The sequence below is a fragment of the Lepisma saccharinum genome, chromosome 9 (assembly GCF_977018435.1).
Source record: "Lepisma saccharinum chromosome 9, izLepSacc3.1, whole genome shotgun sequence".
Classification (NCBI taxonomy): Eukaryota; Metazoa; Arthropoda; class Insecta; order Zygentoma; family Lepismatidae; genus Lepisma; species Lepisma saccharinum.
This window is the reverse complement of record NC_139237.1, coordinates 27,295,203-27,322,661: the sequence shown is the minus strand read 5'-3', so window position 1 is coordinate 27,322,661 and position 27,459 is coordinate 27,295,203.

The following is a 27,459-nucleotide window of genomic DNA, read 5'->3' as shown; positions in this document are numbered from 1 at the left end:
GAGATTTATATAAAGGTGCAAATGAATTTAGAAACGGGTGGAAACCTAAAGTAGAATTGATAAAATATATCGACGGTGATTTTCTAGCTGGCCACAGCGATATTCTAAACAGATTGAAGAACTACTTTAATGGCCTTTTAAATGTTAATGTAGGATATAAATCAGAAGTAAATGAAATGCACACAGCAGAACCTTTTGTTCCGAAACCTAATTGACTGAAGATAAATATGCTATTAAAAGGATAAAGAATAACAAACACCTGGCATTGATTTAATTCCAGCTGAGTTAATTAAATATTGTAGAAATTCGTTAATATGTCAAACTCATAAATTAATTTGTTTAATATGGAATGAGAAGAAATCCCTCAACAGTGGAAATAACCCATAATTGTTCATGTGTTTATAAAAGGTGATAAAATGAACTGCAATAATTACCGTGGATTTCTATACTCTCAACAACATATAGAATATTATCTATTATTATTTTAACAAGACTAACCCCATATGCTAATGAAATTAGAGATGATGGTCAATGTGGATTCAAACATAAGAGATCAACTACAGATAAAATTTTTCACATTAAACAGACAATTGAAAAAAGTGGGACATGTGAGTGGAGAAGGTTACATAATTCAGAACTATATAATATATATTCATGTCCAGATATTATTATAATAATTAAATGAAGAAGACTTAGGTGTACAGGCCATGTGGCACGAATGGGAGAGGAAGGAGGAGTTTACTTGATTCTTGTTGGGAAACCTAATGGTAAGAGACCTGTAGGAAGGCCAAGGTGAAGATGAAGGGACAACGTTGAAATAGACCTAAAGGAAATCGGTATATAGATCTTGCTCAATATAGGGACAGATGGAAGACCTGTGTTGCTGTAGTCATGAACCTTCGGGTTAGTTAGTTAGTTACACGTATAGGTCAACTGTTTCCCAATTTGATTACACAAGTCCGTTAAAGATTGTAAATATATATATATATATATATATATATATATATATATATATATATATAGATATATACATCTACGTAAAGGATGGAAAAAATGAATAGGTTAAGTTATATCGCGTAAGATTGTAGTATACTTACAAGGTAAGTGGTGAAAAGAACCGAGTGGCGGTGCAATTTGTACTGCAACCTCGTCGAAGACCATAAAATCCACAAATAAATCATCTTAATATGATACAACTGAGGTTAAATCCATATATAAAAGTGAAACCTACTAAGTATGACGTTCAACCGCTCAATATTCACTACTATTAAAAGACTCGATCTTGTGCTAACGAACGTCTTTGGCATGCAGTTTACACATAAAACTCAGCCACTCGTCCCTGATGATATGCATCATCTTTTTCTCGTAATTGAAATAAAGCACATAGAGTTCATCGACCAAAAAACCTCTCGTACAATTTCGAATAAGCTGACTTTAACAAACTTTACAACAAAATATCGGTCGTTAACTTGGATACACTAAAAGTCTGTAATAACCTAATCGAAATGACAGATATGTTTTACAATATAATATACGAAGCATTTGACGCATTTGACGTGTGCATCACCTTAACCCATTAGCAAAACCTTTTTAGAAAACTTTTCTTAAGTTGAAACTTAAATTTTGAAATTAAAAATGTTTAAAGTAGTAATTTTTGACTGGCAACTATCGTTGCCGAGGAGCACATACGGTATCAAAATCATTAATATACGCAAAAGTACGGGTTACATATTAGCAAAGCATGGGTGCAGAAGGGGTTAGTATATTTCACTCACATCACATAATAAAAAGGTAAATTGCTCCTATATGCTTAGCACCACGCCATGAAAGCTTATAGGAGGTTTGGGAGTATCGCCCGACACTTTATTGATCCGGTCGTCAGTGGGGGTGATGTGATCAGCATCACGCCCGTGACCGCCTTTAACAACCATGGTTTCCCCCCGGGAACGCGCCGTGACTGTTTCCAACGTTATAAAAGTTCCCGGAATTGAACCGGCCGGAGATCGAGCTCGGGACTTTTAGCATGGTAGTCAGATGTGTTACCGACTTTTCCTTTTAAGGAATACCCTTATTCGACAGTATCCTCCGTCATTAACACATTTTCTCAATCTTTCAAACATGTCAGGTTTCACTGTATTCACACTGGTTCTCATTATTCGAGCAAACACAAACATCCAAGCCCGAGCGGGATTCGAACCCGGGACTACTATCATTGCAGCGCGATGAGCTAACCACTCGGCCACAGAGTCCGGCACTGAGCCATCGCAGGCATAATACATCACATAATACATATAATTTTCTACAGTTAGACAAATTTTAGGTAATTGTCAATCAAATTGATCAGTTCTATCTTGACTTATATCATCCAACACTGTTGAGAACTCAAATGTAGGTCGCATGCCTGGAGATTCCTCTGGCATCCCAAAAATCTTAAGAAGACATGTGCCACATTTACGACGAAAGTATATCAATGGTATGTCATGCCCAAATTTGCGGTACAAGAGCCATCCTTGTACACATGAAACATCAACGGCCCAAGCAAAGAACGGTCACCACTATTTCTTGGTTCTTACATTACAACGATAAATAGCTAAAAATTGGTCACTGATATCCACACCACCCATATGCTTGTTATACTGTGCTATGGGGAGTGGAATATCCAGCATTAATTATTTTCTTCTCTGATCGGGAATAGCGGTATGAAATTTGCCTCGGTTCCATGTAGTGACAATTATTAAATACTTTTACAATATTGATGTCACTCCACCTTACTACCAAAAGCTCCTTAGTGGATGACATGGAAGTTTCAAACCGAAGTGATATTTTCAGTGATTTATTATCAGGCAAGTGCATGCTGGATGATATATATTTTCTCGGAGAGTCGCAGTTCCACCTAACCTCCTCTTTGTTAGCTCTTGTAGCAGGGGGAAGGAAGTTTACAAATTGTCAAATTGTACTTTTTTCCCAGGAAAAGGGTTCACTTAATCTAATAAACAGAAGACGACATCAGAAGGCAGACCCAAGTTTGTGTTTGAAAGTTGATTAGAAGCACCACAATAAGATTTCGCATGTAGTACGTAACCAGAAGGTTCAGCAGCCAACCAGAGTTTGTAGCCAAATTCTGATTTTATGTCACTATTGCCTCCCAGCGTTTCATAGAACACAAATATTTACAGGAAATCACAAATACTACAGGTGTGATGCCTACATTCTAATGTGCAGAGACGTTCAAAACATACATGCAAACAACAATAACACCAACTGATATGCTCCCAAACAAACATACAGACAGGTAGACACACTCGCATATACGAGTACACAGACAGACACGATCACACGCACACAGGCACACACAGAAAGACATATATGCAAGCATTCCACCCACACACATGCTATCTCTCTCTCTCTCTCTCTCTCTCTCTCTCTCTCTCTCTCTCTTTCTCTTACACACACACAAGCAGACACACAAACATCTACGTGCAATCACTCGCATTCAGACACGGTCGCACACACACACATCAAAGTAAGAATAACAGGAATGATCTTTCATTCCTAATTGAAAAGTTGAAACACAAATAACACTCTGTATTTGATATTCTAAGTGCTCCTCGGCAACTTTAGTTGCCAGTGATCTAAAAATCCTTTTGTACTTTAGAACATTCAACATAAATGTCTTATTATTATTTAGGTCGCAAGAATGGACCTTCTGAAAGAATACAATACTATTAAATTTAGTAGAACTATCAAAATATTTGAAAGTAACTTACATGTTTCATCCTCGGTAGCTGCTGGCAAATATCGCTTGTGTATTACAAGTGAATAATACTCAGAATACAATATAAACGAAGCCAACAATCACGCTCACTGGTGTGGTTCTACAAGGTTCATTGTTACAATAAGGCCCAAGTTCAGTGCTGCCAACAGTTTTCACACACTACCATGAAATAAAATATAGCCTGGTAAGTTTAGTTAATGGGTTAAGACGCCTAACACCTCCTAAATACCCATGCTGGTTTACCGCCAATGTAATAAGAAATATAAGCAAAAGCTCATCACCACCAAAAATTGAAACAAAACGTAGTTCACCATGCCAACAAATTTAAAGACTCAGAAAAGCAATCAAAAAATAAATATCTGCCGCCCATAATAATTACTTATTCGACATCGAAACCAATATTCGAAGAGACCCGTCACTTTTCTGTTTATACATAAATCGCAACAGGCAAAATAAACAGTTTCCAGCTTCTTCAAACAATGAACACATACTAAACCTAAATACCGTCGTTGATGAATTTGAGAAATACTTTCAATCTGTGTACGCAAACAATTCGACAAAGTACAACCTCGAAATCTTGATGGAGCACACAGAACGCAAAACGTTAAATTCACTCAACATTCAGATGATCAGTATGTCTGAAATTGAAGCAGCTGTAAAACAAATGAAGCCAAAGAAGTAGGGGGCAAACAAAATACCACCCTACATCTTCAAGGGATGTGTAGAAATTTTTAAAAATCCACTCTTTATTATCTACAATGCGACATTATTTTCTATGGGGAATAGTCGAGTGATTCGGAAGCGAGCGGTCACGCGTGCGTGGCACTGCGTCTACTCGTTTATTTTCTGATCGTGCGGAAAACATTTTGTTTTAAGTTTGTGAAGACTATATTGTGTATTTGCGTTAGTGTGTGAAAATGTGTTGGAGAGACAAAATTCACTAGTAAGTACTAATTTTTTAACACATAGGAATTGACAATTGTGATTAATGTGAATAGCCCTCCGTTTTATTTTCCCACATTTGGCGATGGAGCCCCATCCTTTGCCACTGTGAAACGCTGGTATAACGAATTTAATTGTGGCCGCCATTCGCTCACCGACGAGATTCGCGAAGGTCGTCCAAAATCAGTCGTTGTTCAAGAAAACATTGATGCTGTGCAAAACCTAATACTGCAAGATCGTCATGTGACATACTGTGAGATTGAGGCAACCATAGGCATTAGTTCCACCAGCATATATAAAATATTACATGATCATTTAGCTGTGAGAAAGGTATCCCACACAATTTGACAAAAACTCAAAAAGACGCTCGCGTCAATTGGTGCAAACAAATGCTCAATAAATACAATCGTGGTGCTTCAAAAGACGTATATAAAATTGTAACAGGTGACGATTCATGGATATATGCATATGAGCCGAAACGTAAACAGCAGTCGACTGTTTGGATGTTTCAAGATGAACCCAATCCAACAAAAGTTGTTCGCGCTCGAAGCACATCGAAACAAATGGTCGCCTGTTTTTTTCGGAAATCTGGTCATGTGGCAACTGTGCCTTTAGAAGAACGTAGAACGGTCAACTCTGAATGGTACACAACAATTTGTTTGCCAGAGGTCTTCGGTCAAATACGGAAAACAAACAAACGCCGTCCGATCATTCTTCATCAAGACAATGCCAGTTGTCACACATCTCGTCTAACAACCGACTTTATGAACAGTCAAAAAATCGAATTGTTGGGTCATCCGCCGTACAGTCCTGATTTGGCACCCAATGACTTCTTCTTGTTCCCGAATGTCAAGAATAAATTGCGTGGACAACGATTTTCGTCGGCGAAAGACGCCGTTGATGTGTTCAAAAACCATATTATGGAGGTGTCTCAAGAAGATTGGAAAAACTACTTTGACAAATGGTTCGAACGAATGCAAAAGTGTATTGACTATAAAGGAAAATACTTCGAAATACAATAAAGCAGTTTTAAATGCCAAATTCCTGTTTTTTCATTGTTAGGCTCAAAATATAAATAGTGACCCTTGTCTATTGTATATTTTGAATAATAAACAGAAAAGAATAGAGAAAAAGGCGGGGGAACCGTTTAAATACAGATCAACTGACGTCCTGTTTTATTAAAAGGCACCAGGACATAAGCGCATACCCTCGAATGTATGCAGGGGGATGTTGATCATTTACGTTGTTAGATAAAGCAGACAATTTCGAAATAGGTAACATATATGTATATATATGTACTGAAATAAGTTGAAATAAATCTCTTTCTTACCTTCCATGCAGTTTCCCGAACGATGGAAAGTTACTGCTGTATGTCCAGTAGCGAAATCCTCGGACAACAGAAACATACAAAAACGTCGTCCTATAGCCCTTTTATCTGCCCCTGATAAAATGTTTGAGCAAATATTATATTGCCACATATTTGTATAACGATGTCAAAAAAACTTTTTTTCTGAATTTCGGCATGGCTTTCTTCCCAACTGCTCAATAGAAACGAACCTTGGCGAGAAACACAGTTCTAGATGATGGGGAGCAAGTGGATGTAATTTACACTGATTTTTCCAAAGCCTTAGACACTGTAAATCATGATGTACAGTTGTGGAAAAATGTTCTTCCACATAAGACTTTAATGGCAGTAAATAATACCGGAAGGCGAGGCAACACACATTCCACGTTTAGGTGATCGGGTGATTCTATCTGTATCAAGAGAAACTCGTCTTTCATGCAGTAGCCAATAGGCACTGGAAATGTAGGAAAGTCACGAGACTTGTCAAGTTGAATGCTTTTTGTCATAAAATCGCCTTTTCTCAAGCTAGGTCGCAGAAGCGACAAGAGCAACACGTTATATGTCCGAAAATAATTCGCCTAAATGCGTTGAAGGAAACGTTAAAAAAATGCCTTAATTACATAGGTAACTATACTAATGGTCACAGTAGCTCAGTCGTTAGGGCGTTATATTACCATGCGAGAGATCTGGTTCCATCACCGACGGGGCGAGAAACGGGATTTCTTCCATCTGTTCAAGAGACTCAAGCGCCCGCCCAGCGTCGTATAAAGTGGGTACCTGGAGGAAACTCAGGGGCGAAAAGGCGGCCAGGGGAGTGTTGTTGATCACATGATCCAAACCTTCGGCCCGATCAGGAAAGCGGAGATATTTCCACACCCCCTTACAAGCCTTTATGATTTCATGCAAAGCACAAGTTCCACTTTGCTTTTCAATTTACTATTCATCCCGATTTTTTAGGAACAGAACTTTCCAATCTCTACGTGGACTTCCTTCCAAGTTCCATAGGGATGTGAATAGGCCCCAATTTGGCTCCGATTTATTTTAATGCAATTCACACATGTTATATTTCGTTATAAGAATAACGGCCAGTATCCTGTGTGTGTGTGTGTGTGTGTGTGTGTGTGTGTGTATGTGTGGGTACGCAGATATATTCTTGTGGGAACCGGCGTATGTTTAAACACCTTTCTTAAAGGGACCAAAAAAAATTTTGGGACATTTTGCCGGTACCAAGAAGGAAAATACCATTGCGATACTCCTGAGACCCCTTGCGACATGTACACGAAGTATTTCGAAGGTACCAAAAAGTTCATATTTGTTGGATTAATGTTTTTACGGGTGTGTTACACTTTGCCATGTGCAGGTGCTTCAAGATTGTGTAAAAGTGTGGTGGTTAATCGCATCTCTTGGTACCAGGAATTGCGGGTGTGTAAAATCTTGGATCTGTTTCGCATGTATTGGTACCGAACATCCCAGGGGGTTGAGGGGCAAGGAAAGGTTCGTTCGGCGGACGACGGGGTTCCCCGCTTGATTGGCCGTTCAGTTGCTCCCGAGCTGTCAATGTTGCTAACTTAAAACTTTGGAGCCAGAACTGTCTTCTTTTATCATTTAATCCTACAATTGTAATTGTAATTGATTTTCTTCATTTTACTACGCCTTTTGTGTCACTCTTGGCTAATCTGCAAAAATGGGGATGAGTGATGATATCATAAATTTGATGAATCGACTCTCACGAACATCCATTCTCAGACCGGGATTCGAATCCGTGACCCCTGGCGTCCTAGCATGATGCCACTCCACCACGGAAGTCGGCTTTAATCTTACAATCAAACAAAATGCCTCAATATAATTTCTTCCCACATAGTGGTTCGGATACCACATTCAACTGTAGTTTCAATCCCGATTAGCCTTACTGTGTATAAAGTGGACACAAAACACCAAATTAATCAATCAATATAATTTCCTCCTTCAAACGTGATAATTTTTTCATGTGCCTATGACAAGCTTTCATTTGAGTTTTCCTATATTACTGCTAAATGCAGATAAATCAATTTGTTTATATATAGCTGATTTTCTTCCATAGCTAAGAAGCAAACAGCAGAGTTTCAGATGTTATCATAAAAAAAAACTCGTTACTTGTCTCCATTCGGGCATGATAAAGTTATCGAGAAAAATTAATTTAAAGAAAATTAAGAAAAGAGATTTCTGACCAAAGCGACAAGCGATCGGGCAAAAGGGAACTGACAAGTGTCACTTCATTTCGAAGTGACTAGTGACACAGGTACCTCATTCTACAAGATAGCCAGTAGTATAAAAGTATATAATATAAACCCGAGAAATGGTGAACCCCCCTCAGGCAGATTTGGCTACACTTAAAACTTGCTCATCATGCCCATATGAGCATTTTGCTCAAGTGTGGTACTCTGTCTAATCCAAGATTTTTTTAAAAATGCCGTCGGGAAATTCCTGTGAAATGATGAGCCCCCTCAGATTGATTTGTCCACACTTACAAAAGGCACTTCTGTCAGATTGTTGTCCATAAGCTTGTTAAAAATATGCCCCTCTTGATATTTTTTTTGCCCACACTTAAAACTAAGCCAAGATGCTCATAAAACCCACACCCACCCACACCCACACACATATTTACTTCCGGTTTACTTCCGGTTTAAGTTCAATTGGGCACCAGGTTCAATTTGTTTATCTAATATTATAACAATGCAATATGCAGAAGCCTTCTAGAATTCCTCTGTGACTCTCTCATTTCTTACATCATAAACATATGATTTTTCACCTATGAGCATAACACTACATATGGTGTCATCAGGGAGTGTATCGTGGAATTCACAGATAATTTTAATGTTTGTCCTGTCATTAACCACAACTTGTTTCCTTTTTGAGGTGTTGATGACAAACATGGGTCTCTGTGCTTTGAATTCATCTGGTGTGTAATACATGTCAGTATTGCCAGTAGTGACCCTTTTGTTTGCTGTAAATGCCTCATATATTTTGAGGAAATCATCCTTGGACATGTCTAAATTGTAATTTTCTCTAGGAAACACCTCATTTCTCCCATTTTTAAGATATATGTTCTTGATGTTGCAGTTATCAAATCTACTTGAATTTTTTTCCTGATTATTGTGTCTTCCAGTCTGAAACAGTACCACCACAAAATCTGGCATGTCATATTGTATACTGGAAAATGAGTTTGTAGCATCAAATTCATAATAGGTACCAGTGGCAGGCTTCTGTACACATTGATATGTATAAAATTGTAAAGTAATCTGTGGATTTTTTATTATATCTGCTTTGTATTTAAGAGCATAACTGGCCTCATATTCAACAACCGGGATTCTTAGCTCCATAGTCTGAATAATACATTTGCCCTCATCAGGTAGGGTATTGGGCAGAGCTTCCCCTGTAGAGTTTAATGAACTGTACCTCATCAAAGCATTATTATCATTGGCAGCTCTTCAAAATGAAATTCTTAAACCACCCTTCCACATAATATCTTTGTAATCTGAGAAGAATGCTGGCAACAGGCGCATGGGGAACAGCACTGTGTGGCTTTTAGATATAATTTCATCACCAGCCTCAAATCCACCTATTTTGTAGTAAGAAGCCTCGGTTTTGGATAATTTTAGTGTGGTCAAAGCTGTGGAGGTAATGCCGGGATAATCTACTCTGTTTATAACAACACCATGTTTTCTGATCTTCATTTCAGAGAACAGATGTGGCACAAAATTGTCCACCAATCTTATATTTGAATTTGCCGGATAATCTGTACCATCGAGCTTCACAACATCAAATTTGATGTATAGAACTGCTCTGTGGGGGTGTATAAAGCCATCCCCTACATCAAGATCAACCTCAATCTCTGTGTTGGTTTGATTTAAATTTGCAAATGTCCTCCTGTTTTTTGTATGTATTTTTATTTAAATATTAATCTCTATGATTGCAGTTGTTGTGGCTCCAGCAAAATCAACTAATTCTTCTTTTTCATTAGTGACCATCAATTCAATGTTATCTATTCTATTATGGCACACAGGAAAATATAATTTTGGGGATGGAGTGTAGATGATGGGCTCCATCAATTCAGAATTAAGGTTTAAATGTTGCAATGATGCCAGTTTGCTTGTGAGTGCCAATGCCATTTGATTTGGTGATCATACCCTCAGCCACATTACAGTGAATATTCAGAGTCTCTATGGCTAAGAATTTAGGTATATTAATAGCAGTGTGTTTGATGGCTGGTTCAAGTTTTGTGTCGTTCTCAAAGCCTAACAGCTCTCCTATAGTACCCAGATCCACTGTCTCTGTAGCAGACACAATCTCTACTCTGTGAGTGACAGAATTTTGAGTTAAAACTATACCTCTGGGTAACTGAGCATTTAGAGTAGATAGATTATATTGCCCTGGAGTGATGACAATTTTTTGATCACCAACTGCAATTTTGTTGTTGTGGTGTGTAATATTAGGGATCAAGTACATGCCATAAAATGCTCTGAGAGCTATTGTTTTGGGATATACTATATCATCATGTAATCTAGGTTTCAATATTGAATTTTGGCTGGTGAGATGAAATACCCCCCATGATGTTTTAAATACCACAAGCCTTTTTGAAAATCTTCAATTGATGGTTTATTTATTTGAGACAGATATATAAGAACAGATAAACACAAATGTCCACAATTAACATCTTTGAAATTTTGAACACGGGCATTATTGTAATAAAGATTAGCTGATTTTAGATATTTTACTAAATTTTCAGGTGGAACACCTCCAAATGAATCAATCTCAAATGCCTCATCTTTTAAATATTTAAGATAACAGATCCAGTGAGTGCCCTGATTTTTGTACTTATCCAAATTAACTATGCCACACTCTTTGTTGAGTGGATGTTCTGGAAAAGAATCAGACATGTACACACCTCTAAAATTTTTGATGCCCAGTGGCTTGATTAAAGCTTCAATATCTTGGTTTGTAAGCGGCTCTTGTTTTTTTTAAACTTATTCATGGCTCTCTTAACACCTTTGCCTTGTTTCTCCATGGCCAGGTTATGGCGCTTTATTTCATCTAATTTTGCCTTATTTTTCTTGGCATCTATTACTGTTTTTGCTATGGCAGCTGATCCCCCAGCCAAGCTCCCCACAGCCCCAAGTGCTGCTAAGATAGTCGGGATAGTAAATATAAATCCACCCACATGTGATTTTTTTCTAGATTGCTGTAATTTTTTTAATTGGGGGGTACTAAGCAACAATTTCATACCATGGCCCTTGGCAATACAAGAATTTTTTTCTTCCGCTGCTTTTTGGTTAATAGACTATCAATAGTTTTAAGAGATTTAAGACCTGCATAAGGTATCTGATACATAACACCCTTGGCTTTCATTCTAGGTTTATTATTCACAGCCCCACCCCAGTTTTTGTTTGGTGTTCATAGCTATGGTGGTCCTCAATGCTGCTATTCTCTCTATCAAAGAAGCATCTTTGCTTACAAATCTACCAAATGCAGCCTCTTCTAATTTCTTGTCTGCAACATGTCTCTTGTCAAGATCAGAATGTGTGTTGTATGCTATGTCATGGTCTCTACAAGCAGCATCTAGGGGATTAACACCAGGATCCCCTCTGTTTAATCTATGGTCCAATTTTGTGCCGGGACCACAATACTGATAGCCTGGAATGTGTAGTTCAAATGGCAGCTTGTTTATAATGTCATTAACCAGCCCCCGACCCTCAGAGAAATTCCAAAATTTAGGTGGTAGAGTATTAATAATTTTTATAAGATATCCAATGCCCTTAGTGTCATTTACTATAAAATTAGACAATTTTGTGCTTATCATGTCCATAATTCCAACCTTTTCATTGTAAAAATTGTGGTTGCCAGCATTTTCTTCCCCAGCTATCACCAGCAACCTATCTACAAGTTTCCTGACATCATCAACCCAGACACATTCATTAGGCAGGGTGTTGTAATGTTTGATTCCACTTTCTGTCTTGATCTGTGACCATATGGGCTTGATTAAATTGTTATATTTTTCTCCACTGCTAGACTTGACTCTTTTTTGTGTGGGATCATTGTTCTGGTATAGAGCATCTGATTTTATTAATATTTCTTTGTAATGCTCATAGTCTTGATCTGTATAGTTGCCAGGCCATTTCCTAGTCATCAGTTCCCACAATCCAGGTGTGCCAGGGTACTTAACAAAAGCACCTCTTTCTCCAAGATGAGATTCTGAATATACAATTAGATCATCTCCCATAAATGTTACTCTGAAATTGTCAATTCTATGTATGATGCTACCATCACGCTCTGTGTCAGCATATAAGCCAAAGACCTCATCTTTGTTGTCTTTAGGTGTGCTTAAATATTTTTGAGCAAGAAGACCCAATTAAATAGGATCCTGAGTAGCTTCAATTCTTTGAGAAGCAACAGGACTAGGTGTATGAATACTGGAAAGTGGGGTGATTGGATAATCTAATATGTTCCTAGCAGCTACAGGTACAAGCTCTGTGATCAAATTTTGATTTTGCTCTGTAACAGTTTTGATATTTTTACCTAATTCACTAATAGCATCAATAATAGGTTGTTCTGTTTGTTTGTGTTGTTCATAAATTCCTCGGTTCTCTGATTTCCATCCCTTAAATCTTTTTACAAGATAATCTCTTAATTTAATATCATCAATGATTGGCTTTTTCATGGTTATTTATATATGTTTCAATGTCTAGAAAATTGTTGATTTTATTTCTGTATTTGCCACTATTGGGTTTTCTTGTCATATCAATTGTGACAAACCAATAGCTCTCTTGGTTCCAGCACCTACTGCAAAACTTAGAAAAATCATTGTAGCTCAAGTCCCCACCTACATATTCATCATGTATGTGTTTGAGGTTGGTATGATCTTGATGAAACACACATATAAAATTGCTGTTGTCTCGGATCAGCTGCTTCGGTATTTTAGAAAAAGTCTGTGCCAGGTAGAAACAATCAATGTTTTTGTGTCGCCCCTGTGTAAAAAAATTTCTAACCTTGTTTTGATTATCCAGTATAATGTCATCAAACACAACAACAGAGTTATCAAGACATTCATGGAGTGGCTAAACATCTGGTTCAAAAATGGCTATATCCAATCCATCATATAGCTTCATCAGCTGCTGATATTTTAATTGATCCAAGCTCTTAGAGAAGACATACAAGTGCCTATTTTTCCAGTCTAACCAGTTGGGTGTGAATAAAAAATTATCAATCATTTGTGTAGTTTTACCACAAGCCGATGTCCCAACAGTAAGACATCTAATATTTTCAGGCAGCAACTTGCCATTTCTCTTAATCTGCTGTTCAGGTTCTGGCAGCGTTTTTATAACATCCCAGGTGTTCATAGTATCACCTTGTCTGCATCGATCCAGCTGTGTTCTGGAAGTCCTAGCCATTTGACAAATAACTTGTTGCCTTTTCTGCGGATGATTTTTTCTATGAGATATGTGTCAGGCTGTTTAGTTTTGTTGAGTTCTTCTTCATAGAACCGGCCTTTGAGAATTTCTCCTCGTTGGTCATTTATTATATATGTGTTAAGGGTCCCAGGTTTAACTTGAACCACTGTAAATAATTCAGTGCTCCAGTTTCTTGTAAAGCCTCTTTTGAATAAGTGCTTATATTTGCTGATTCTTACTTGATCACCCACCTTGTATTTGGCTTTTCTTGTTGTTGGCTGGTATCTAGCATAATAAACAGTGCTGATCAATTTTTGCTCATCAGATGAAGTTACTTCAGAGGGTTTCATGTTGATTGTGGAACGGACCGAGTTGTTATATTTATGTAGAAGTTCTGGAAGAATATTAAGCCATTTATAATTACCTTGAAGTGTAAATTGTTTATACATAAGATTTTTTAGGGTTTTGTTGAATCTCTCTACAATTGAGGCCTTGAGATCACTGTAACTCGAATAATGTTGTATTGACTGTCTTTTAATAAATTGTTGGAACACAGAATTATAAAATTCTTTGCCATTATCTGTTTGCAAATAGCGCGGTGATCTTCCACTCTGATTGATGATTGTCCTGAAGGCTTCTGTAACACATTTTCCAGTCTTGGATTTGAGTGGCACAGCCCAGGCAAATTTTGAAAATGTATCTATGACAGTGAGTAGATACTTTTAGCCCTTGTTGATTTTGTCTAAGTTTTTCAGCTGTCCACTTGCCATCTCAATCAAGTCGCACTGCCATAAATCATCTATGCCTTTTGTGACTACTGGCAGACTCTTATAATTATATCTGGCTTGTCTGTGTAATTCATCAACAATAATGTGTCTAGACATAATATGAAAACAAGAATATTGCAACTATGGGGTGTTCAGCAGCTGATACTACAGGATTTTCTAAATATAATTTGTCTCCTATTTGTATATGAAATTCCAGAGAGCCATCATCTTCAGCATAAGATGTTTCTAATGTATTGGGATCTGTAAAATCCTCTAACTCTACACTGGTGATTTTTGGTTTGTTGTCAGCATTTGTTATTGATAAGGTAGGGTAGTGGTGTGCCTGTGGTTGAAGCCAATATTTGATCTTGATTGGTCTCAGTGTGCCCCCAACAAAAAACTTGTAATAAAATTGTGCAGGGGACAGCATATATATTTTGCCACCTGGTGTAAATGGTGAATCATATTCTTTGTTGGGGATGCTGTACAATTCAAGAATTATTGTATGTATAGGATTCTCGATTACGCCAGTTATTTCTTTTTCTGCTGTAAGCAATCTACTTGTTACAGATTCAAGGTGCTCATTGATAGTCCTAACAACATCATCATGTCCTGGCTTGATTTTTATGTCCACAACAAGTTTCTTGTATTGTTGCACAATTTCTTGTAGCTGGGTGGCAAAAACAGACAGAGCATTTGCTTGATTGGATTACATGGTCCCTAGCTGTTGCTTGATATTAGCTACAATTTGCTGTAAATTTTCAACAACTGCCAATTTTGAATTTTGATATCCTCAAACAGGGCATGCAGTTCATTAATATGTTGATTAGTTGGTAGAGTGGCCACTGTCTGAGTAAGTTGTTTGATCTCTGTCTGGATATTCTTGATATCTTCTGATTTCAATATGCTATTCACAGCTCTCTTAATATTTTTAAGTTCCTGTGATGTAGGCAGATTTGATACAGTATTTTACAAAGATTCAAGTGCCAATTTCACATTATTTAATTCAGAAGCATCAGCCACATTTTGCATAGCATTTTGGAGCAGTGCTATATCAGCCTGAGTGGGTGTTGATTGTTGTAAAATTTCAAGCTTTGTTTGGATATCATCGATCAAGTGATGAAAATGAGATAGCTCAGATTCAGTGTTGTGGTTTTCAAGCTTTGTGATCAGTTGCTGGACACTGGCAAGGGTGTCTACAATACCAGGCAGGCGAGATTCTAGAGATTCTTGTACATTTGTCAAATCATTTTGCACTGCTGTTATTGTACCCTCAAGATGGGTTATGGTACTTTGATTTTTTCCAAAACCTTCATATGTTTCAAGTTGCAGCTTAATATTGGCAACACTCCGAGTTATTGCACTCAAAGCATCAGAAGATGGCAAGTTGTTCATAAAATTTTCAAGTGTCTCAATTTTTTCTTTAACCTCGGCTATGGCATTGTTCAAGGGGTCCAGATTAGGTATCTGGAGTGACTGAATCTGTTCCTTTAGAGTGGAAATCACTAGATCAAAATCTTCTTGTGATTTTATGCTTTTGACAATTGTTTGGAGCTGTGTCTGGACATTATTTATCTGCTCTTCCAATTGTTGTTTCAATTGCTCAGAGTTGGTGGCCTGGGTCTTAAATTTGGCTTGAAGAGCTGCTACAGCCTCTTGTAAGCTTTCAAAATTATCTAATGTGGCCAAGTCAGTATATTTTTGAAGCAGCAATTTGAGTTCAGAATCAATTTTAAGAAGAGGGTCCATGCATTGTGATTGTAAATTTGTAATTTCTAGTTGAAGACTGGCATTGAGTGTGGTTTGTAAAGCTTGTAAATCACTTCTTAATTTCTTGACTCTGACATCAAGCATCAGAATCTCATCACTGTGATTTTCATGTCTTGTATGGCCAAATATATCATTAGGCATTTTGTTTCAGTGGTTATTTATTATTGAATATCTGATTCTTAATTCTATAAAAAAGGTATAAGCTTGTCATATGATCCCGGGACCTCAATATATAAGCAGTCACCAGCAGAAACAGTTTATACAGTGTCAGAAACCATGTTTGAGTGCTTAATTCTATAAATATTTCTCCCTACTGAAATCTTGACAATACCCTCAGGGGTTGTAATAAATTGCAATTGACCACGTACTGGTAATTGGTAATGATTTAAATTATTGTTAAATATCTACAATGTTTTACCTGTTTCATCATCAACATCTGTAAAAATGCTGTTCAGATGAATAATTAACAAAGCACTTAGTTTAGATATTATATCAGAAGAGGGTTGTGGTGTTGGCAGGTCCATAATAGCCTGTTTTTTGAACCCAAATAAGTTCATAGGCATGTTTATTTATTTCAAATCATGCTCTGTATTTGGGCATTGATTACCACTTTTCAAATCACAATGACCCCATGGTAGAGTATGTATGCCACATGATAAAATGCATCTCTTATCATCATGTGGGTCCAGAGCCACTTTTCTTACAATATATGTAGTCAACAAGTGATCCACACTCTGAATTCTGGATTCTGATGTTCTGATTGTGCTACATGATTTGAGGCAATTTTTGTAAACTTCAAATTCAAGCTCTTTGTCTACAGTCACTCGGCCAATGTCCTTGGCCTTTTTGGCAATAGCGCCACTACATGTTTCAAAACTGTACATCTTGGCCCTTAACCCAGCAAATGCCACAATAACATCACCAAGTGTCTCATCTTTTAACTTGCCAGGCACGTTTTTGTTGTGGGGTTGAATTTTTGAATGTTCAGTGGTATCAAAATATTTAAACAATTCAGGATGTGTTATATCTTGATAAACATCTTCTGTTTGAATATCAAGAACAAAACTATCTGTTTCCGTGTACATCAGTTTTACACGATCCTTATAAAAAGGCTTCAACACATCATAATACAATTTTAACATGTGTAATTTGGCCAATTCCAATATCACAGACCCTACATAAATAGGCTTATCAAACTTAATCTTTGTTTTTTTCATGTTGAAAAGTGCCATATTCTTATCATAAATTCTTCTGTAATTGAAGTTGGGCTTTGCAATCAATTTTTTGCTCCGGCTGGGGTCAGTAATTATTTTAACATCAATATTTTTTCTGACATTTTCTATTGTTTTGCCATACACAGAATTGACCATCAATTTAAACAACGTCTTATCATTTTGGCTCATTGCAGATGTTCGAAGCTCTGTGTTTGTATCAATGTATGGCTTCAACCATCTTGAGTGCCTGAACCTCAAAACTTTTCCAACTATGGTCACTTGAACACCATGATTCATCAGGAACTGGAGGTTTTTGTAATATATGACATAATCCTGTCTCGGCTCTAGAGTCATCATCAATTTCTTCTGTTTAGAGCCAGGTGAACCCTTAACCTCAGGAATTGGGGGCAGATCAGAAAATGTGTTGTGTAAATCATCAGGAATTGTCAGATCAACCTCTAAGAACAGGCCATAGTTACTGTCATCAAAATCCTGAAGATCTTCAATATTAAAATCTTCAACCCACTCAAGCCCTCCATATGGCAGTTTTTTCATCATTGCATAACCATAGAGGCTGTTGGCATCTACATACAGTATATAATTTGATGGCAGTGCTGGATCATAATCAGGAATATATTTGTTATTTGCTCTGGCATATCTCTGAGAACATTGCACCATGCCTCCTCTTATACATTGTTCCATAAACAGATACATATATTGATCCTGGATCAGATCCAATTGCATTTTAGTGTTTAAAAAAATTGCAGACCATGCTAGGCCCGGAGCACTGTAAAAATACATTGGATCCAGCTTATAATTTTGCTTGGAAGATTTTCTAAATGCCTGATGTATATCAGCTAAGAGAGTGACATCAAGTTTTAAATATGCCTTGTGATAATCACCAAATGTCTGGCATTCTAAATTCTTCCACATCAACTGGGCATGGTGATAATCATCATCAGTGATTCCAGATGCTCTGATTTTGCTGTAAAACTCTTGATGTGGTGGCAAAGAACACTCATTAAATTTAGAAAAATCTGTAACATAATCATATGGATATACACCCTTCCGCCTAATTAATTTCAGGTCCTGATTTGGAAACAAAGCACATGTGATTTTGAATTGATCATCAGATAATTGACTGGCCAGTGTAGCCAGGCTAGCAGACAGAATTCTGTATGAATCAAGAAATCTTAAGTGAATAGGAACACTATTAAATTTGATTATTTTGCTAATGGCAATATATTTTTCATTATTTTCAGCTAAAATATTTATATTCTGCTTGTCAAACCCCTCGTACCTGATCAAATGATGAAAATCATAATTGGATGCACCATGGCAAAATATAGGGACAAATTTTGGTCTCTGGATCTTAATATTACAGCTATTACACACTGCCATTAAGAATTTACCATCTGTATGAGAATGGTGTTTCACCTTGATATTTGTATCTGAAAATTCAGAATCACATACCGGGCAATTTTCTGCATTGTTGAAATCTTCAATCTGTTTCTCTGCTAAAGGCAACATGGGTTTTGATTTTAATAAGATATTAGATGCTTTGTCATGGCACTCATTTTCTATTCTATGTGCAAATTCTTTGATGGGATCTGTTCCCATGTATAAATATTATTTACTAACAACACCATCCTGTACAATCACATAATAAAAACTAGAAGGTTCATGTAACTGGTATGATGTAATTGAAGGTTCATCAGGATCTGGGCTACAGAATGCAAGGGGTTTGAGGTTTGATTCAAAATCACAGACTATATATGCTGGGTGTTCCAACAAGGCTTGAAATTTTTTGAATTTGGCATTTTCATTTGGGTTAGGCATAAGCATATGAACAGGTTTATGGTTGCCACAGTATTTCAGATGCTCAATTAACTTGTTTTTAACAATTTCTGCATTCACTTCCCGAACCCCATTTATTATTTTTTTACCATCAAATACAGTCAAACATCTTCTGCACAACTTGAATATTCTATGAGTTTTGTCTAGTTGTTTTCTGACTAAAGCTTCAAGATTATGTATCAGAGTATAATGGTGTGTATCATCCCCTTCAATTAAGAGCAGATCAATCGGAACAGCAGAATCATCATCAAATGTACTGATTCTGAGAGGTGCTATCAAGCAATTGCCACGGCCAGTAGAACAAATAAATACATTAATAGATAATTGTTTACCATTAATATCCCTGGCCTTTTTTTTTTCAAATTTATCAATATTCTGAACAGACATTGGATATTCTAAACCCTCCATTGCTTCACCAAAATCATTTTCATGCTGTTTATAATAACTTATTCTCTCAGGATTCCTTAAAACTGGAAAGAAAGCAGCTAAAATACACCACAAAAAGCATTTCTGGTCGGTATTTTCTATGTTAACCACGGCTCTTTTGTTTTTAATATTGGCAGGTAAAGGCACATATGTAGATCCTTGTAATGGGTTGAATTCAGAAATATTAATATATAACTTGTGTGGAGATCCGCATAGGCTCCATTCTGACTCTTTTCCAGCAAATTCAGAGTGTTTAATATTCAATTGATCTATCAAACTGCTTATTATTTTGTCTGAATTTGTATTTGAATAAATAGGTATAGTTTCTGTTACGTAGGGCTGTGTAAATTTTGTGCCATTTGGCTTCTTATATTGTGTAAACAATTTGAGGGACAGCTTATAAGAGCCATTTTGTGCATTTAGAATTGCCTGCACATCTGGATTTATACTGTTCAAAAAATTCTTAATGTCACATCTTGGCTCTGATACAAAACGGTGAGCCTTTAATTGGTCATTAAAACTGCTATGGATGGGTTCATAGCGTGGCTGCTTTGCTGCTCTAACATTAACAGGTGCTTCATGCTTCCTTTTCAGACCAGATGTAGATGGTTGAGGGGGCAATATTGATGACTGTGCAGAGCAAGTACCTTTATGTTTATATGTGAAGTATTCCATGCTATACTTTCTATGGCATTTAGGGCATATTTTTGTGGGAGTTCTGCATTTGTCTGGATTACAATTCCTTTGATGCCTAGCCCAATTTGGGCTGGTTATATTCTTATTGCATTGATTACAATATTTTTGATTTGGCATTTTTGTTGTTTATTATATAAAATTTCTTGGGGTTCAAATCAAAATTCTATGCTTAATAAAAAATACCTGTTGGGTTCAGCAATGTGCTTTGTATACTTAGTGTGTGTGTGTGTATGTGTGTTAATATTTTTGGCTTTGGTATTTATATAAAATTTCTTGGGGTTCAAATCAAAACTCTATACTTAATAAACCTATGACAGGTTGTACAGGATAGCCTACATGCACAAAGATAGAAAAAGTATTGATCCACTGAAGCACTGACCTTTCACAATTGCATGTCTGCACAGGCATGTCGAGATGTGCATGGAAAGGCATTGACTTAATAACATGTGTCATGTATTGATCTTGTATAACAAACTAGGGTAAATATAAACCCTTTGTTCAATATATTAGAAAATTCTATATATTGAATCAAACAAACCTATAATTCAATTTATACAAATCTGCTATATTTTTGTGTGTTCTTTTTTTTAAAAAAATAAGAGGAGCACTGCAACAACACATCTGTACTCCTCAGCCACTCTCACAATACTAACTGATATGTAATACAAAAAGCTCTTGCATCATAATTTGTTGCACAACATAATGCAAAACCTCTTGCATCATAATTTGTTGCACAATGCAAAAACTCTTGCATCATAATTTGTTGCATAATACAAAATCTCTTTCATCATAATTTGTTGCATAACATGATGCAAGAGCTTAGTTTTAGGTGTGGGCAAAAAAAAATATCAAGACGGGCATATTTTTAACAAGCTTATGGACAACAATCTGACAGAAGTGCCTTTTGTAAGTGTGGACAAATCAATCTGAGGGGGCTCATCATTTCACAGGAACTTCCCGAGGGCATTTTTACAAAAATCTTGGATTGGACGGAGTACCACACTTGAGCAAAAAGCTCATATGGGCATGTTGAGCAAGTTTTAAGTGTAGCCAAATCTGCCTGAAGGGGGTTCATCATTTCTCGGGTTTATATTATATACTTTTTTTTCTCAAATGCGCAAACAGGCCAATGCGACACTGCATGACACTCATGACTTTCAGAAGCGGAAGGCGACAAGCGACACGTGTCGCTTAGAAACAATTATAAAACATTTTCAGAGGAAGGAGCAAAACAAGTTGCACTTCTCGACTGTTGCTTCCTTTTCTCAATATCATGAATTGGGTCGCCTAGGTCTGGTGTTCGGTCATTCGCAGTGAATACTTTCTTGTTAACTGAAGTGGCTTGTACGAGGGTCACTTTTTATATTTTGAGCCTAACAATGAAAAAACAGGAATTTGGCATTGAAAACTGCTTTATTGTTTTTCGAAGTATTCTCGTTTATGGTCAATACACTTTTGCATTCGTTCGAACCATTTGTCAAAGCAGTTTTTCCAATCTTCTTGAGACACCTCCATAATATGGTTTCTGAACGCATCAACGGCGTCTTCCGCCGACGAAAATCGATGTCCACGCAATTTATTCTTGACATTCGGGAACAAGAAGAAGTCATTGGGTGCCAAATCAGGACTGTACGGCGATGACCCATCAATTCGATTTTTTGACTGTTCGTAAAGTAGGTTGTTAGACGAGATGTGTGACAGCTGGCATTGTCTTGATGAAGAATGATCGGACGGCGTTTGTTTGTTTTCCGTATTTGACCGAAGACCTCTGGCAAACAAATTGTTGTGTACCATTCAGAGTTGACAGTTCTACGTTCCTCTAAAGGCACGGTTGCCACATGACCAGTTTTCCGAAAAAACAGGCGACCATTTGTTTCGATGTGCTTCGAGCGGAAACAACTTTTGTTGGATTGGGTTCATCTTGAAACACCCATACAGTCGACTGCTGTTTACGTTCCGGCTCATATGCATATATCCATGATTCGTCACCTGTTACAATCTTATATACGTCTTTTGAAGCACCACGATTGTATTTATTGAGCATTTGTTTGCACCAATTGACGCGAGCGTCTTTTTGAGTTTTTGTCAAATTGTGTGGAATCCAACGAGAACATACCTTTCTCACAGCTAAATGATCATGTAATATTTTATATATGCTGGTGGAACTAATGCCTATGGTTGCCCCAATCTCACAGTATGTCACACGACGATCTTGCAGTATTAGGTTTTGCACAGCATCAATGTTTTCTTGAACAACAACTGATTTTGGACGACCTTCGCGAATCTCGTCGGTGAGCGAATGGCGGCCACGATTAAATTCGTTATACCAGCGTTTCACAGTGGCAAAGGATGGGGCTTAATCGCCAAATGTGGAAGTAAGTTGATCGATGCACTATTGTCTTGATAATCAACGTCGAAAATCGTAAAAAAATCATCGCACGAAAATGTTCACGAGTTAATTCCATTTTGTTGTTGTCGCGCAATCTCCAATGCAACATAAACAACACAAATGAAGCTATTGACAAAACATTTGAAGTACGTTATGGTCAATAATGCCAGACGATTCCGTGCAAGCGTCAAATCGCGCCTAACTTCAATCAGTGTTGCCAAGTCTCAAAATATAAATAGTGACCCTCGTATTTCGCGTATCTTGTCACTTCGGTGTGAACTTCAGTGTCACTTGCTACTTGTCGCCTGTCACTTCGGTTCAAAATAATTTTGCAAGAAATCATTCAACGCGTAGACACCACCACCAGATGGAAGCAACACGATAACGTCCCATTGCGAGAAACATGCAAGCGGCACGTGCAGTTTGTCGTGTCACATTTGTTCGAAAGTTTTATTTATTTCTGATTTTTGGTTTCCAATAGCCATTTATTGCTTCGGTACGAAAGTTCCATTGGGAGCTTTCAGCCCGAAGCGACGAGAAACGAGGTGCTTTACACCGAAGTAACCAGCAAGCAAATCTTGAAGCTTAAAAATGTAAGCAAGCATTTACTGCAGCTGCGCTACCAGCAGACGCCACCAGACATAAAGACGTGAAGGGACACGTGCACCTTGTCATGTCGCTTTGAAAGGTTCGAAAGTTTGCATTCATTATTGATTTTTTTCTTCCAAGTGATACGTGTCTATTCTCGCTTTGAGCTGGACACTTTCTAATCTCGTACGGGATTCTAACACAGGGTCCCTAGTCAAGACAAGTGTTTATCCTTCGGATAAGTTAACTGCTTGATCAGAATCCAATGTAGTTCTTTTTTTAACCGCCGTGTTTGGCAACACTGACAAGGGAAGCAAAGTTTTCTCTCTCGCCTCTGCGGGCTCCGCGAAACCGTCGATGTGTTTTGCGACGTTGCTACACATATTTGACGTCTCTTATTCTCGCTCGCTCTGTTAACCGTTCAACATGAAATATGAGTAAACCCACCACCCGACAACGTCGCAGAGCGAGCACAACCTGCTGGTTCCTGCTTGCAGTAACGTTCACCGTGCGTTTTCCCCCACAGTATCTTACTCTAAATATCTCCATTGCGTTTCAGTTTCGCCAAGTTTCCTGCTACTCAATTCTTTTGTTTGCGTGTGTGTGTGTTCAATGTTGAAATATACAGAGATAACATACAAATACTTACGCACGGATATTCGCATTATTACATGGGGATAATGCATTTTCCTATACGTAAAACTACAGCAAGACATATATTTCATTCTTTTTTTATAAATAATGCCTGGAAACAACATGCATTGCCTTCTATGATCTTAACAAAAATATTAATTCCAATGTAGTAAACATTACTTTTAAAATGGCTAAGTAAAATATAAACGACATGAATAATCTTCCCGTTTCTAAACCTTATAATTTATAGCCGTGTATTTGATTTCATTTTATAATTAATAATGAAATGAAGTAAAATGTTACACAGTATTCAGGTTTAGTGAGAGGTAGCGTATTTTTTCCTTTAGTGTAGCCTTTTTAAAACAATATTCACAAAGTTACTGAATCAAATGTACTTGAAGGGACAGCAAATATATGTAATCAAAATATATGTGGGAGAGTGCTACAAAAGGTAAAGTTCTTCCCTGTGCATTTCACCGAGCTACCATTCAAGCATATGGCTTCACACATTCTCGATCTCGACCGTACTGAAGGAGACATGATCAACACCATTCGCTTGTGAAGCATTATAAATGGAAATTAAAAAAAAAGCTAAGTAGTTCCATGTCTCCCTAAAACGAATATATTCAGTAGATTCGACTCTATTGCAGCTGGGATTCCTGGCGGAAAGGTATAGCACAGCGCGTTACGACGCTACGTGGTTCCAGGCTCAAAATTCCGACGTGCTCATGAATGTTCCTTCATGGGCAGTAGCGTACGCAGGATTTCATCAAGGGGGGTTATATCTAAAACTTTAACAAATGTACATTACAATTGTTTTATTATACTTTAATTAAATAATAATACTCATAATTAATTGATAATACTTATAATTAATTACTAATACTTATAATTGATTAATTAGTTGAATTATAACTAATAATACTACTAATACCACTACTACTATTAAATAGTAGAGATCTACATAAATATAGTATTTATGAAAGCCAAAAAACGAAATTAATTTCTAATAATTAGATTTTTAACAAATTCTGGAGCTTTTTTCTTTCTTACGAAATAATTTTCTACTTAACGAGATGAGACATTTTAAGTGTGAAGAAAATCCATAAAAACAAGAAATTATATTAACCCTCGGATGCATGTCACTTTTTTTTTTACAACTTTACATATGTGGGGTGAATTTGACCCCAATGCAATTATGCATTGAAATAAGTACGACAGAGTTAACAGTTCAGCTAATATGGTTTATTGATTAATCATTTCTCTGAATATAACATAGGAAACAAATAGACTTTTATTATTACTATTTAAACCCCCCAAAAAGTAACAATGTATTGACAATTCACTCTCTCTCATGGCAATTAAAAACATCTCACTTCTCACTTCTCACTTCTCATTCTGAGCACACCACAATCACACTGCTCTGGACCTTGCACAGACGTTTCCCACATATTCTGCAACGTTCCGTCGTCTTCCCTTGTCTTGTGCAGACCCGGCATCTTACTCTTTTCTTTGAGGATCTAGCCTCCAGTCTCTGTGCCTGCCTTACTACGCCGCAAAGTTTCATTGCCTCGGTTACTGGTTTCTTCAGGTTCAAGCTTTGTCACCTCCCCCGTATGTGAGGAAGAATCAACTCATTCCCCAACTCGATAAGGAACATACGGTGTCTGTGACTGACGCCTGAATTGTAATCAGAATGCTGTGACAAGTAGCATGTGTATGCATTGAGAACGCCTACATTGATTACGTTATAAAAGATGGCCATGAACGTGTCTGTCTTCTGCAGGTGTATGTGTGAACCAGTTTGTCCATGGCGTCCACTCCACTATTTGTTTGGTTGTAAAACTTTATGATTTCTGGCTTCTTCTTAGAATCATCATCATCATTATGTATGTCATGATGCATGGTTCAGAGTAGAATGACATTTTTTTTTTCTTCAGGTCTCATTTTCATGGAAGGCCAATTGTGATGTGTAAGGCTGTCTTGTCTTAATATTGGTAAGTGCAGGTTCTCGTATGATGTTGCGTGCAGCAGTCTGATAAGAGCTTGACGGCTTGCTTTTTCACTGAATTCCATTCTTTGAGATCATGCCGAAATGTTCTTGGTCATCTGTTGCATCATCTTCTTCACGGTCTTCACTGCTTATGTCTGTTTCAACATCACTGCTCTCTTTCGGAACCTCTTCCGCTTCTGTAACACCATCCTCTTTCGTCAAATCTGTCCGTGTACCTGGCAACACCATCATCGTCTTCTTCTAGCAGCTCGTGAATTTTATTCAGAATTAATCCTCTTGTGGTCATTACTGTCAGTGTCACTTTCAATATAATAATACAAAGACGCTTTTAGAGTGGTAGAAGACAGCACTAAGAAAGTAGCTGGTCATAAACACAATGCGACGACCTACCAGACGCTGTCGGCCACTCTTCGTACGCAACAATGAAATCTAAACGACGAACTGTAGAAATACCGACCGACTCACACGCCGCATCTTTACACAATAACTGGTGGCTTGTTTCTCCTCGATCCGCGCCAAATACATCTGCGCATGCGCACTTTGCGGTGAGTCATGGCAGGGTGGGTGGTTGACCTTGAGATGATTGCGTTTAGTTTGGGTATAATTGAACATAATATTTAGGATCAATTTCCCTTTATGAACGTTTTCCTGCTGTTTTCATGCTGGGGTCAAAAATACCCCACACATGGAAAGGAGGGAGTAGTGTAATTGGCTATAATACTGGGACGAGAAAGTATGAGCCCCCTTCAGGCAGATTTGGCTATACTTAAAACAAGCTCAACATGCCCATATGAGCTTTTTGCTCAAGTGTGGCACCCTGTCTAATCCAAGATTTTTGTAAAAATGCCTTCGGGAATTTCCCGTGAAAGTATGACCCCCCCTCAGATTGATTTGCCTACACTTACAAAAGCTGCATCTGCCAGATTTTTGTCCATAAGCTTGTCAAAAATATGCCCCTCTTGATATTGTTTTTTGTTACACTTAAAACTAATCCAAAAAGCCACCCACAACCACCCACACCCACACAAACACACACATGTTTACTTCCGGTTTATTTCTATTGCATCATGTTGTACAACAAATTATTACCGAATATTATGTAACAAATTATGATGCAAGAGCTTTTGCATTATGTTGTGCAACAAATTATGATGCAAGAGCTTTTGTATTATGTTGTGCAACAAATTATGATGCAAGAGCTTTTGCATTATGTTGTGCAACAAATTATGATGCAAGAGCTTTTGCATTACACATCAGTTAGTATTGTGAGAGTGGCTGAGGAGTACAGATGTGGTGTTGCATTGCTCCTCATACAGGTCTGATATTTGACACATTTTGCTTGTTTGTTGTAATCCTCTCATATTTAGAGTCAGGTTTATATCTGCCCCAATTTGTTATACATGACACATGGTATTAGGTTATTGTTTTTCTAGGACATGCCTGTGTAGACATGCATTTGTGCTAGGGCAGTGCTTCTGTACTTATTCTACCTTTGTCCATGTAGGCTATTAGCTTTACAACCTGTCATAGGTTTATTAAGTATAGAGTTTTGATTTGATCCCCAAGAAATTTTATATAAATACCAAAGCCAAAAATATTAACACACATACACACACAAA